At 41.1% G+C, this 15488-nt stretch overlaps 1 protein-coding gene across 1 annotated transcript in view; it reads left to right on the top strand.

Moving 5' to 3' along the window:
- The first annotated feature begins 2676 nt into the window (after positions 1-2676).
- LOC106749619 (twitchin-like) overlaps positions 2677-15488 on the top strand; it is a 108489-nt gene continuing 95677 nt past the window's right edge. Inside the window, 1 exon segment of the mRNA XM_014629266.1 lies at positions 2677-3171. The gene's annotated coding sequence lies outside the window, so the exon portion shown is untranslated.

Here is a 15488-nt window from a genome sequence, read left to right as displayed (position 1 = left end):
TTGTCAAATTTCATCACTTTTGCACGCCAACGTGAGGGATTCCATTCTGGTGACTTCTCGGCAGTCATTTAGTCTACTGTCGATAGCGCGGGTTCATTTTTAGATTCGTGTTGCCGACGGCCGCGTCTATATGACAAATATGCCAGTGACGAAAAATAGAACGTGCAATAACACCGCGAGCCGCGTCAATACAACCGCTAGGTGTAAAGCGCCGCGTGTGCACAAGCGCAATATCGAAAAAGAAATATACAAGATTCGATATATAAATAATCTCGAGCATTTACGAGCGATTTTGATTATATCGTCTTGAGCACAAAATTGATCTTCGATGTAAGAAAAATTGATAGACATGCATAATCTTGAAAAATCAAAATCCCGAAATGTGAAAAATGGCATGACATTTCGAAAAGTCACAAGCCTGAAAACTGAATATTGGGGCAATTTCCCAAAATATAACTTTCCCGAAATATCGGAAATATGCAATTATCCCAAAAAGTCACAATCCTTACAAATGAATATCGGGGCAATCTCTCAAAATATTAGAAGAAGCTATAACTTTGCGAGAAAACTTCATTTTCTTTCAATATTTCGAGAGATTGCCCCGATATTCATTTGTAAGGATTGTGATTTTTTGGGATGTTGTCCTACTTTATGAATTATGAATTATTATAATTAACTTTTTGCGGGAATATATATGTCCACCAAAAAAATTGAAATCTTATTACGTATAACTGTGCACACTATTACGCAGACACAGTTTAACAACATCTTATCCCTTTCATGATAATGCTTGCCCGACGTTCGTCTGCCTCCCAATTATATATATAAGAAAAGAAATTCGTAGTTCCCGAGGAACTCAGGACGTAACGCTGTAATAGCGTTACATTCCTATTATTTTCAAATTTTATCATAAAAGCAAACTTTATTGTGTAATGATGCACTATATAAGAATGCCAACGAGTTTCGATAGTATTCACAGCAAATTACGAAAAAAGTTGTTATAATAAATGTTTTTCCGTAGCCTGTACTGGGTGTGGACATCTGTCAACCGTTAGTTGCAAATCGCCATGCTCTAACCTTGGGTAATGCGCCAATATCACTGTATCAATGCATGGTATTGTAATGAATCGTATCTTGAATTGCGATAGATAAATATAGAGGATTTTAGTTCAGAAGGATGTAAAGTATTTCTCGTGTCTATCTTTATGAAGAACATGTTCCACTATTCATCGAATATATTATAATCGCAATGAACAACAGACGGGTTGTTTTGATCGTGAGACGCCGATTAATCGTTAATCCTCGATATTTTTCCCGACGGAAAATTAAGCCCGGACATTTGTCACAGAATGTCTCAGTGAAATTAAGGAGTGGGCGATCTTGTAAAAGTTCTGATCATTGTTATTTTATTAAGTTAAAACATGAGTCATTTTACAGACACAGAATCAGGAAATTGCCTGAAAGATGGCAGAAGGTACTGGATAACGATGATGATGATATGCTTTGGTTGAATATGACATGTGCTAGATTTCTTGGAATAACGTCTCACTCACGAGTGAAAATTTACTCAAGGTGACAATGAAAACACACACTGCCACTTGGAATTACAAGAGTGGAAGAGTTTGTTTAATGGAAACTTAGAGTGGATTAAATTAGAATGAATTTATTCCTACGACGATGGAATATATATTAAATATATTCATTACAATTTTAAATAAAAATATTCACTTGACGATTTCAAGTGAGGAACTCGTTCCGTATGAGTGAAAAGTCGATCGTCACTCCACCTTTCGAGTGGGAACTTGACTCGAAGAAATTTAGAGATAAAGAGAGAGAGAGAGAGAGAGAGAGAGAGTGTGTATGTGTGTGTATGTGTGTGCTCCGTTTTTCTCGTTCCTGTTAATAATAGAAATATGACTAACAATCCGGCGAACTTTTGCAAGCCTCTAATCTATTTATATATATGTCATGTGATGATCGAGTCAAGTGTTAGCCGAATGGGAAAAGAACTTTGCATCATGACACAGATGTATTTCAAATTTTACACTTATTCGTTAAATTCACTGTTTATTTGTGAAAGTATTATCTAATCACTCGCGAAGAAAAACAGACAGGAGAGAGAGAGAGAGAGAGAGAGAGAAAGAGAATTCCGAGGGAACAGGGGGCGCATTTGGTATATTGTTGACACATCCGTGAAAGAGAAAAGCTTTCGTAACATGACAAATAACCTGGCATTTGTGACTGCCACTGTTCAATCTCTTCAAATCATGCTTGAAGATGAGCCAACCATCGTAATATTGCAGCAGCGTTTCGGCCGCAGTAAAGCAGCTATTCATTAGGAAACGCCACTATTCACGTGGGAAACCCGGTACTAATGATGTGGTGGTAGTGTCTCACCTGGTCGCGTCGTTATCACTTATCGGACGTGGCCTCGCACGACGGGGATGGTCGGCGACGTCGAGGTCGGGGCGGCGCTCGCGTAGGTGCGTGACTCTGCGTCAGTGGAAGTAAGGTGGAAGGAACACAGAAAAGGATAGAGAGAGAGAGTGAGAAAGAGGTAAAGAGGGAGGGAAGGATGGAGAGAGAGAGAATAGTATTTCGGCGATCAGGTCGCGGTGGTGGTGGTGGTGGCGGTCTCGCGGTGGTGGGTAGACTTCAACCTCGATCCAGCGCGGCGATACTTCGCGCGTTTAGTTGGCGCGCGGGGCCCCGGCGATTGGGACGGCCAATAGAGACACTCCGTGCAAGAAAGGAGAAAGAGAGTAGGGGACAAGAGACTCGGATTGACGGGGAAGAAGAGGAAGAAGACAACGACGAAGGAAGAAGAAAGAGAGTGACGAGAGCGACGACCACACAGAGTGACGACGACCTAGACGAAGAAGACGACGACCGAATCTCAGTTTTTCGCAACTTCCCCCGTTTTCATTTCGGCCATCTCGCGCGAGCCCGTAGATTCCGAGTCGGGTCAACTGAGCCGAGTGTGTGCACCTCTCGTAGTCCGCCTCTTGGGCTCCGGTGAGAAGTGATCCCAAGCGGCTGCTGACCGTTGTCGCGCGGAACTGCCGAGAGAACTCTCCGCCAGGTGCCGGGTTTCTCGGCTCGCACGGACGGCGTCGGGGAAAACGCTCATCCTCCGCTCCTGGATAGCCGGAGACGCGACCTATTCTTCAAGTAAGTCTCTCACGATGATGCGCCGGATAACGCGGCTGAGGCGAGGGCAGCGTGCGCGAGGACTACCGGACGCGATGCGTGTCTCAGTGCGGCTTTCTCCATGCCCTTCGAGTGTCCGAACTCCTCTCCTCCTCTCTCCCACTCTTCACCTTAATAATCGCCTAATGATCGCGTGTGGATCAGTGCCGAAGTGTGTAACAAGTGACGGACTATCTCGGTTTCGCGCACGCTCGCCCACGCGAGTGACTCGTCACGGTAGGTGAAGGGACAAGTGGATTAAGGAGGTATGTCATGTTCCCTCGACATCGTCGATGTCTCTCATCCTTGTAGATCGATTATCGTCCCAAAGATGATTGTCACTCCGTTTAATGACTCGCGAGCAACTGATGTTTGGAATGAAAGCTGTAGGTACAAGTACAAGAGCAGAGTAGCTTCTTCTCCGGGTTCTTTCAATTTTTCACGAACGTCGGTTGTCTCTTCAAACAAGATACTAGCCAGTATTCACACGTAATAAAATTGACTTAACCGATTCGACCAGACACCGTTTTAATCTCAGAGCAACATAAAAGTCACATACCATCTGTATCCACCTATATCCTTTCTCTTGACTCTTCGAAGGTAACTTTGGAGAGATTTCCCACGATATTTTGCGACACCTCAAAACGATTCGATGAGAATTTTCCCCCTGATTATATAATCAAATAGGTGTGTCCGCGGGAACAGATGCGTCGGGTGACGAATGAATGTAAAGACTGCGTGGTCGGAAAGAGAGATCGCGACTATAAAAACAAGTGATGGTAATCAATGATTATCGCGCCGTGTGCATTTTTATATGTAGACCCTTCGTATTTTATAGAAATATGAGGATGTCTCGAGATTCATCTATCCCGCAAACTCCTACTTTCAATATGAACCTTCGTTACAAATTTTCTACACTTTACAAGTTTTAGTCACATTATAAATTTTTAAGCAACGTTAGGTATGTAAATCGCGAGAACAAGACAACCCAGAACGAATATCTGAAAGATATCTTAAAGACATCTAAAAATCGTTCTATTTTTTCAGATGTCTTTCAGAGACGTTTTTAAGAGGTCTTTTAGAAATTGTTCTACCTACGAATCTATCGTGATCGCGCGATAGCCTGACTTGTGTCATTTCGGGATGAACGGTGATTTTTCCAAGTGAATTGCGACTCCAAGTTAGTCCGAGTATTAAAGACAGTGTGATTACTTCGTAGTCATTTCATAATCTGTGATGGGGATAATGATGCCATTTCGCGAGGTGAGATGAAAGTTATGGGAACGGGCGTAGAACGTCGCCTCTTCTTCAGGTTCTACCAGTCTCCCGACCGAGCGCCCGTAGTCTTCTTCTAGCGCTTCATCGTTGTCTTCGGCGAACTTTACTTTCGTAAACTCTACCGCGTCCTCGATCATTTTCCTGCAAGTCATTCGCGTTCTCGTTTAATTTTAGCCATTGAAAGTCGCGCGATTCGCGACGGAACTCCATATCTCGATCGCCGAGATTCACTCCTTCGATAAGTTCTCGATCCAGACGAGCACAGCTCTCGCTCGACGTATTTCACGTGACTAATCGCCACGAGTTTCGTCGCGACGACTATTCGTAGACTACTATCTAGGTATCTAGGCTCGGAGTCCATTTATTTTTAGGAGGGCGTAACGTGAGGAGCAGCGGTTCGTCGTTCCGACCATCTTTTCGCTCATCTCGCCATCGCGTCGCGTCGCCCGTTGTTCCATCCGTCGTCGCGTCACGCTGCCGTCCAACACTTTGTCTAACGCGTCATTTGCTAGCGCGCACTCGCCTTGGCTCCTCTTCCTCGATCTCTCGCACGCCCGTGCGAATTACAACTGCGTGTGTCGCATCAATTCTGGGAGGTGCATTAATAGGCCGGATTTATCCCATTTCCTGCGACCTGTTCGCTCAAAGTGACAGCATGCGCTTTCTCTTGCGATATTAGTACGCGGCATCTTATTAATACACGACAAGTGTTTGGATTTATTGTTATTACATTACACGTGTCGACACAGTTCTTGAAATTTATTAGCTCGTCTTCTCTTTGGCATTTTTTTCTTGTTATATATTCGTTGCAATAAATATTTGATATTTATTGGCTGGCAGTTGCATCTGGAAACATCATCGTCATGATATTGTCATGATTAAATCTATATTCGGGTTACGACACTCGTGCAAACTGGAGCACAATAAATTATGTAGGAATAACGCATTTTTTCGCAAATACTAAAACGTTCAGGACAAGGCAGGATTATCGCGATATTAAAGTAATTAAGACATCCCGTAACACTCTTTTCTAATACGGCGATATTACAAACGATTATAAAATCGCATTGCCATTGGAAATGATCGGGAAACGTCTATTATTAATTTTGTCGTTGAGAAATATTGCAGTCGCGCGTTTATCCCAATTGTCACGAAATGATCTCGATAGAATCCACGGTTCCGCCTGTGTCGCGAATCTGGCGACGAAATCGAGTCGTCATCGCCGACGACGATTGCGCGAATAATTCTTGCCGCCGTGGTCGAGCTGTACAGTTCTCCCCACCGATTGCGACCGGTGAAAACCCCAGAATGCTCTCGACCGATTTAAAAATATCCCGCATACTGCGAGTTCCATGAGATTCGACGAATCCGGGGAAGATGGTTGGATGAGAGAGAGAGAGAGAGAGAGAGAGAGGGCGAAAAATATATAAATTGAAACACGCGTGCTACGGAGAAATCCAGAAAATTCCGATCACACTATCCGATCGATATTGAGTCGAGTTCCGTCGGCGGAGCCGACGTATTTTTGAGGTATATTTTTGAAGTGTTTCTGCGCGTGAGGCAGGCATGTGTAATTAAATGGCTCCATGAGATTATTAACTCGCGATCACGTTGAATGCTAATTTTTTTTGTTAGGTGAATCAAAAATTTAGTTTAAATGTGAGATACGAAGATGAGTTATTAATTTTCTCAATTTTCGATTATTTTTTATACCAAATATTTTAGGTTTATATATAGAGAAAAGGGTTTCTTTGGATTTAGTATACGTATTTGTTTTACTTGGTTTTGTTTAATATAAATAACTATATAATAATAATGATAATAATAATTTAATATCAAATATCATTTTGCTTGAATGAAGATATTGTTTTACTGGAAAAAATCATGTTATTTGATAAAAAAACAATATTATTTAGAAGAAATAATATTTTATTATTAATAACAAAAATTTATTTAACATATTAAATATTGTTCCACTGAAACGAAAGAAAGTTTTTTCATATTTTTCTGATATAGTGTTACTTCTTTAAAATAATTTATTATTTGTGATAACCATTGTAACGCTTGAATGTAAATATTTAAAAAATATGTTATTTGACATAAAGATATTGTTAGCAAAACTAAACAATCCTGTTTGTTTAATCAAACAATTTATTTGTTTGCTCTATTCCANACATTCGTTTGTTTGCTCTATTCCAAAAGATAAATTTGTTTCAATTAAAATTTTATTAAATCCAAAGAAATCTTTTCTTCTGTTTATCGATAGTCATTATTTGAAACTAGTCCTATGTCAGATATTTAGATTTGAATATAGAGTTAAATTTGAGTTTTTTATTTGAATTATATAATATATATGACATTATATTTGTAATCGCAATTTAGCTGAAAAACATTTAACTCTAAATTTAATTCTGAATATCTCACCCGAGGCATTTCAAATAATGACTATTAATACAATTCTTAGAGAAATAAGACATTTGACAGAGAATTAATTGAATTTTATTAAGATTTAATGAAGCCATTATACGATGGAACACGATGTTGCTCCATAATTTTATGATAGGGTCCATAAATAGATTTAATTAATTTTTGGGTTCTTCGAGGTTCACAACTTCCTGATTATTCTAAACATCTTGCAAATTTTCTAAAATTTTCTAGTAAAACAGCTGATTTTGTTCTAGTTGCGAAACGCTTATCTGAGTACATATACGTTGATGAGTTCGATGTCAAATTTAAACCAATTAATCACTATTCTTTTAATATTCACTTAATATATATTACCGTGATCGATATATGCTTTCTTGCATATATATTGGTGTATTTTTAGACGCATTGTCGGCCAAATGTCGACCCAGCGTTTCACCTGTTGATCATGAGACTCAATCGCGTTCAGTATGAAGTGACTAATATATTATTCTTGGCATTGTTTGTCATTGTCGACAGTGATTTGAGCCGATAGATTTGTCACACTTCTCCTTGCGCGCAATTAATCCGTGTCAATGATGCTTCTGATAAATACTCGAGAGATCGCTCACCGTTATTATTGAATCTTGAATCTTAATCGCGCTACAATGACCGTGAAGAGTACGGATTTTTTTCGCCACAGTCGTGTGACGTGTCATCGTATCGACGAACCGCTCAATTATCGAAGCTCGATGTGCCAATCGCCCGCTATATTGGAATCCCCCTCTCTCTCTCTTTCAGATCGGTAACCCCATTTCATCCACTCGACTGTGTCGTTCAAGGCTAATCTGGCTAACTAATAACAAAAGCCCGGCCTAGAAAACATCTCGTGTTCTTGACCCTCGCTTTGTTACAACATCGTGGAACAAGGTTATCTATAGTCGAATTTGTTTCAGGCTTAAACAATACCTGCCGGTGAGTTCTATTAGGAGGTCCCGAGTATTATTATGTTGTACTCATAAACACAAATTATTCGCCCGAGTATAGCCATAGCGGCATGTGGTGCAGCGCGTCATCGACGAAAGTTTCGCGAGCAGTTGCCTCACATCGCTACCGCGTTCGATACCCGTGTTTTGGAATTTGCCTCGATTTTTCGTCCTCGACCAGATATTCCGTTACTTATCCTAATCTTTTGTTATTTATTTATTTATTTGTACACGTTGTCGTGGGACGGACAGTCGGATTTTATATTCACAATGCATGGGTAATATATCACGTTGTTATTACGGGGACTCGCTAAGCTTGCGAGGGTTTTCAGCGCCGCGATATTTTACATAACTTTCTTGGTTTCCGTGACCGGACGTTCTGCAACGCCCTGCCAAAAAGTCGAATGTGCTTGTTTACAACGACGCGCGCGCTCGTGAGCGCTTTCTCGCGGTTTTATCGCGTATAGATCGGGGCGTCGATCGGTGATTTTAGTGCCGCCGACTTGTTTGAGTCAGTCGGCGAAAATAGACGGTGCGACGCAAGTAACGCGGCCAGTGGTATAGACAGCGAAGAGCGCGGCCGCGATCGTGCGTCGCTCGACTAATAATTATAAACCCCCCAAGAGGAGAGGGAGAGAGAGAATGAATGAGGCAGACTTTTGCGGTTCCAAACTCGGCGAGAGATGAATCATTGTCATGTGACAGGACTTCTTTGAGTGATGTTACGATCGCGAGGAGGCTGCTTTTGAATCTGCACTTCTCGATTAGAAAATCTATAGCTTGAATGAAAATATATTACAATTCAACTTTTTCTTAATTAATGGCATGCCACTTGAGCAATAACAAAAGATATGATCGATGATGATGATTGAAAATATGAGTTAGACCGTCAGATGTATGTTATTCAAGTTAGATCATAGCTGGAATAGTTTTAACGGAAATACATAGTGTGACAAAACAACAATATTGTAATAACGATAGTAATATTGTAAATATTTTTATTCGGCTTTTTTTTTTTTTAGCAACTGTCATTTGTGTATTCATACATTGAAAGGAAAAATGTAAAAAAAATTCAAGTAAATACTTGCTGAGGAATATTGGGATAATTATTTTATTTGAATTAAAGAAATGTTACTTGAATGTGGCATTTTTCTTCTTTCAACTATTCAAGTAATATTTACTTAATCCAAGCAAAATAATTACTCCAATGCTTGTTAGCGAATATTTGCTTGAATGTAGCATTTCGTTTTCTGTCATCGTATGTAATTAAAGTACCCCTTCCTCCCATGGTTAGGACTTCTTGAGGGATTGCACATCATTTGAGACGTGAATCACTCCCTCGTGATGAGGTATGCTGTGCGAATTGTTATATATCTTTGAAATTACTCATTCCACGTAATCGCTAGGGGTGAGTAGGTGTGCCGCGTCGGTCGTGATTAAATTGGTTAAAATAAGTGATGATCGTGACGGTCGAAATGCAGTTGTAAAACGGTGAATTTTATCGAAAGACAGCCGTCGTTCATTCGGGATCCTATAAACGTGCGCAAACACTTCGCCGCGAATATAAAAATCGAAATGCGTCGTATCGTTTCGCAATGTCTCGACTCGATTGTCCCGCACGCGCGTGTGCACGCCATACTTCAGGACGACGGTCGTACGGGCGAGCGTTGGCTCGTAAATTCACGACGGTGGAGAAAGGAAACTGTTTCGCGTGGTCCCGAGCTCTGCCAGAGGTAATTACGCCTTTCTGATAATACCGGTTCATTGTCAGATACAGCGGATGTTTATCTATCCCTATCGTGACACTTTAAAGGGAGACAGAACTGTGCACCGAATTATTTGTGATAACCACTGTAACGCTTGAATGTAAATATTTAAAAAAATATGTTATTTGACATAAAGATATTTATCGTTAGCAAAACTAAACAATCCTGTTTGTTTAATCAAATATTTCCTTGTTTGCTCTATTTCAAAAGATAAATTTGTTTCAATGAAAATTTTCTTAAATCCAAAGAAATCTTTTTTATTATCCTATTCTTGGTTTACGTCCCCATCTGTTGCTCCTCTGTTTCAGCTTCTGTCGTTTATTTGCTCTTCGAACCGTTAATAACAACAGCAGACATAATTATCACCGTATTTTACCTTTTGCAGACCTCGACATTTTGGCCGTCGTCACGCGCAAATGTTACGTGAAGGCGAATCACGTTCTCCCGTAACATACCGCTCACATTATGCGCGCTATTTTGTAAAATATAAAATGTTTGTTATATTGAATAAAGTGCACGCGCGCATTAATGTACATTTATCTGATGCGCAAAATTATTCGCCCGTTACTTGCGAATGCGTTTTAATCGACGTTAATGCCTGATAGCAATGCGCTACTTATTATTAGGTCACAGTGTCATCAAATATGCATTGTATCACAAATAGCTGGCAGAATTATGCCAAAGTGAAGCAATGCTTTCTATATAGCCAGCAAAAATATCAGGTCAGTTGGATGCCGACAATGTCTCTCATATACAATCCGCGCCCGTTCAAGGATTTAAATAGTACATTTTTTGACATTTCGCTCTTCCCTCTTCTTTTCTCTCTCTCTCTTTCTCTCTCCCTCTCTTTTTCTCTTTCTTTGCAAAGTGTCTTCGTAAGTTGGTGTCATTCAGAAATTAGTATTGTATCGTTTAACGCGACGATGCAATCTTTAAAGGATCCTCTTTTGATCTTCTGCCATTTTCTTGTTCGCTTGGCACAAGCGGCGCCTTGCTGTCAAGAGAGTATCTTTGACAATGAGCAAGGACCTCGCAATCCGTAAAGTCACAAACCCCGAGAGAGTCTACGATTTTTAATTTCGCCTCGATATATTTTGCAGCCACCGCTTAAGCTTAACGCATCTCTTCAATTATTTATCTTGTTTAGATTTAAGAAAGATCCAACGAGACAGAAGCCAACTAAAATTTTCGCAAACCCGCGTAGCGTTAAAGCAACTGAAAGTAAATTTGCCAATAATGAAGAGACGTTGACAATTTTCCAAATTCACCTCACCGCGAATTTGAAGTGATATATAATACGAGGGAATAAGGGAGATGATTAATTGTTATTTACTCGATAATTGACGGTTAGTGCGTTTTATCTCACGAAACGGAACGTGCAATGTCGCGGATACTTCGTCACATTAGATCGGAATTTTTTATATTTACCCGTTTCCCTTCGCCGATGATTGGTCGTCGGATAACAACTGTGGCGCGAAAATTCAACGAGAGCGAGAATGGCGGAATGCGAACGGCTATTACGAAGTGCAGTAATCTCGGGAATGCACGCGGCGCCGCTTGCCAAGTCTTACCATGACGTTGTAATACTCGGTTCGTCCGTTTTGTGCACTGTTTCGTCGATCCGTCGGTGTCCACGCGCGCATCTGTTCCGTCTCGTCTGAAAAGGGTCAACCATTGCCCGGAATTATGTCGACGGCTAATATCGCACCCTCGAATTGACGTTTCGAATCGTGATATCCTAAAATTTACATTTGCAATTAATTATTAATTTCCCTTCTTTACTGCCACAATTGAAAATCAAAGCAGACCGCCTCCGAAGCTTCTTTTGTGAGAGAAATGGCTCGGGACGAATCAATGAAGGGTAAAGTATTGAGTTTTTAAACGTAAAATGTAAATTTTCTCGAATTATTGGCGTGTTAATTCCCAAAAAACGAAGATGCATCATTATATTAAGGATACAATATTATCGGAATGATATATATGAATGCGCGATTCATTCTGGAAATCTGGAAAAATGGTTCTTATAAATTTTAATGGAGTCTATCTTGAGCTGACTCTTAAAATTAAGATCGTCGTTAACTTACATTCGAAAATTTCTCTTGAATTTGTATCTTTTTAAACGTTGCGGCCTGTTTACCTGGCATTTTTCGGGATGGCATGAGTTACCAGCCAGGCGTATCGTATTTCCATCGCCTGGCTGGAGCTGACACAATCGGACAATTTGTTTCACAATTGCGGCTTGAACGATGGCAAGCGACCAATTACGCGGCTCTTACATCGCCACAGTGATATCGTGTCATTCTGACGTTTATCCTTGCACTTGGCAAGTAGTTTTTCAGCGTACGTTACGCGAGACCGATTCACACTTCCTTAGACAATTGTTCGGGCATCCATGCTGTCTTTTGATCGGGTCTAGTGCGCGTTATCTTTACTTCATTTGCGAGATAATTAAAAATTACAAGGGAAATTTAGACCGTTAGCGAAATTTAGCTCACACATAATGATCGTGTGAGCTCGCGTAAAATTAAAATATTATCTTTTCTTTCACGAAGTTATTCATAAGATTGCCGTGGAATTATTTTTGTCTCTCTCAACTGTATATTGGAAAATAAGTCATGAAGTTCGATTATTATAGTAGGATTATTTTTACGTGCGTTTAAATAGTTCGAAATTAGATAGATTTCGCTGAATTAAAACGGGTAATATTGTTAGTGCGAGACTAACGATTAATGCAAGGATTGCTAATATTAATATCATTCATCGGTAAATTTCAGACGTGACGAATCCAAGTCGAAATTTTACCTCTATATTAAATGTTCAAAGGTCTTCTATTGTGCTTCTTTGATGCAAATGACAAGTTATTTTCGTTTTTTCCTTTGCATTACTTAATGTAGAATTTTTAATTTCTTTTCAGGAGGTCTAAATTTCCCTTGTAATATTAAAGGAGCACTAACAGATTTCACATAAGGATATATAATAAGAAATTATTTATCTCCACTTGAAGACTAAATATAAGATTAAGTAGACTTAACGTAGGATCCAAATTTGGACTCGGGAATTCATATCGATCGAAACACCGAAGCGTTTGCTGCACATTATCGAGAAAAATCACACGACATCACACGAGGGAACAACGACCCTTGTCACCGTCACTTGCGTCAGTTCACGTGACGTCAGGATATATCGTGACGTGAAAGTCACCCGGTCGTCGCGTAGCTGGCGATCGTCTAAGCGAATCGACACTTCTGGCACTCGCGGGCGTCGGCGACGCCTCCGGTCTGAAAGGCACGATTGTCCGGACGCTCGAACATATTACATCCGACAGCTTGTATCGCGACCCAAATGTACACGCTTCCACGGTTAGATGCCAAACATAATAACCGATTACCAAGATAACTGGCCCATCTATTTCCGAGCCAAGAGCCGCATTAATAATAGTGGCCTTACGTCACCCCCGTCGCGGCGCGGCCTTGGGCTCGCGCGGAAAATATGCTCGTGGTTTCCGTGGAAACCCACCGGCTAATATGGCCGCTAATGATTTGTCATTCGGCTGCGAGGGTGGCGTGCGGTCCCGCCCGCCGAAAATAGGCCCCCCTGCGGGGGCCCCTCGTAAATTACGAGGTCCTTTCGACGGCAGCGCTTGAGGAAAAGCAGGCACATCGCTCATTCGCACGAGCGAGCGAGCGAGCATGCCGAGCATCTCGTTACGCGGAATTATTATTAGACCAGGGCGCGAAAATAATTCTCGCGATTCACATCTTGGATCGCGCGCGCGGAGCGTCTCATCGATTTTCGCGCGCGAGCTTTTCCCCGCTGACGCCGTGGCGGCGTGTCGCACGTGCGGTTGTTATTATTAATATTTATGCGTAATGCCGCAGTGACGAATAACTGTAGCCGCGGTTGTTTCGCGCTCGCCTAGCGACAACGGTGGATAAATTTCGCTGGCGATCGCGTAACTTCTTTATAAGAGCGGAAAAGTGAAAAGTTTCACGTAGATACATTGGCGACTACGGAACTTTCTGAACACTGGGAAAATGTGGGAACTCTTCATTCTTCATGCTCCTAGGGAAAAGTGATTGCAGCCAAAGTATAAATTTTTTATGAAGTTTCTCTCTCTCTCATTTCACGAAAGAATAATTTCGAGAAACACGATCGCAACGGTATGGTTGCTCCGTCAAATAACGTGGTTCTCGGAAAGCTTACCTTTGCCGCCCCCGGAAACGCTCTGAAAATATATACAGACGCTCGACAAAATACCACCGGGCGCGCGTGTGTACGCGATAAACCGGCGGAACGGTACGGCACGTACGAACGTTATTTACCGGACGGTATTATTATTTCGGAGGAATCCGCGCGCGCCTTCGCGGCTCACCGGACGCCAAGAAGACGCGAGGTTCGGCTCAGCCTGCCGCGGAAACACATGACGCATGACGGTCGCACTTCCTCGGATTATGTAAGCGCTCATATTTTGATATTTATCGCGGCGCGATAAATCATTTCCGGAGATTTTTTCGCTGTCGCGACTCGGCTACCGCCTCGTTTCCTCCTGTTTCGTGGCGAGACTGATTATTTCAGCATCCAGGTCGGCGTTGATTCCAAGCCGAATATCTCGCTGCGACGCTGAAAGAAGCGCATGATCAATTTGGAGACAAATAAAGCTATTAATTGTTCTCTCCTCGACGTCCTTGCGACTTTACTCGTGTCTTATGCTCGTGCGATCTGAGATGTGAATCTCGAGCGAGGCTGAGCAGCTCGAAGTGCGTCTGGCTGATCTCCTCTCATCGCGTTCTGTAATCTTATTATTATAAGTAGAAGATCGAGGACTCAGAGTTGCACACGCTTCGCTCCTCCAGGATGAACGCTAGCTAGCGCGTGTAGGAGCCTCGTCCCGCGGTGCCACGGTCGTGCAAGGCAACGCTAAAGAAGGCTAAGTATAGGCAGTCGCGTAAAAATAGTCATGGTTGAGGCAACTACAGATGACAACGTCTCAGGCTGCCAAGGTTTACTGAACCATAGTCTCTGACGAGACTGGCAATACAATCGGGACGCCGGTGTCCAGAAAAAATTAAAGTCCCGAAATTGGGAAAATCTGGAAATTTGAGAAATTTTGAAAATAACGCGCGAAATATTTATGTAAAGAGAAAGAAAGGTATTTTTGCAAAGAAAGATGTTTTTATTATAAAACTTACAAAAGTCTGTGCACAAGTGTTACAATGCAATGAAGAAAGATTATGAGATAGATGGAACAATTTAATTTTTTTATGCTAGTGCTAATTTATAATATCTTAAATTTACCTTTAAATTTGGTAAATTTTGGGATATTATAAATTAGGTATTAAATTGTTCCATCTATTTCATAATCTTTCTTCATTGCACTATATTTGCATTGCACTAATTCTTGTGCACAGACTTTTATAAGTCCTATAATAAAAAAACTTCTCTTGATTATAAATCATTAAAACTGCCTAATATTTAAATTTTTCCTTTCTGAAAAAAGATGCTTTTTCATATTTATTTTTGGTATCGTGAAGAAAAAAGATATTTATTTAACGTGACTTAAAATTGATATGTTAACCCTCTTACTGCTAGGTCCATCTACGCGGTATACGAGAAGACTGCCAGGGCAGGATTTAATATGTAAACATACGGAGCCGATGCATCGGCCCGTGGCAGTTCTCGCATACGTGCCGCGTATACGAAAAATCAGCCTGCTGGCAGCCAAAGGGTTAATTAAAAATTCTCGTACGTTATTTTTCTGGACAATACGTGATCATTGTCTCGGCGAATTTTGAACTCTAAACATTACACAGAAAAAATAATTTGCTGGCACAGCAAATTTTATGCTATCACAACACAATTCAGTTAC

Source organism: Dinoponera quadriceps, unplaced genomic scaffold (genome assembly GCF_001313825.1).
Source record: "Dinoponera quadriceps isolate SergipeBrazil2010 unplaced genomic scaffold, ASM131382v1 scaffold3595, whole genome shotgun sequence".
NCBI lineage: Eukaryota > Metazoa > Arthropoda > Insecta > Hymenoptera > Formicidae > Dinoponera > Dinoponera quadriceps.
Note: the sequence above shows the minus strand (reverse complement) of the source record. Positions and strands in the feature narration are given on the sequence as shown.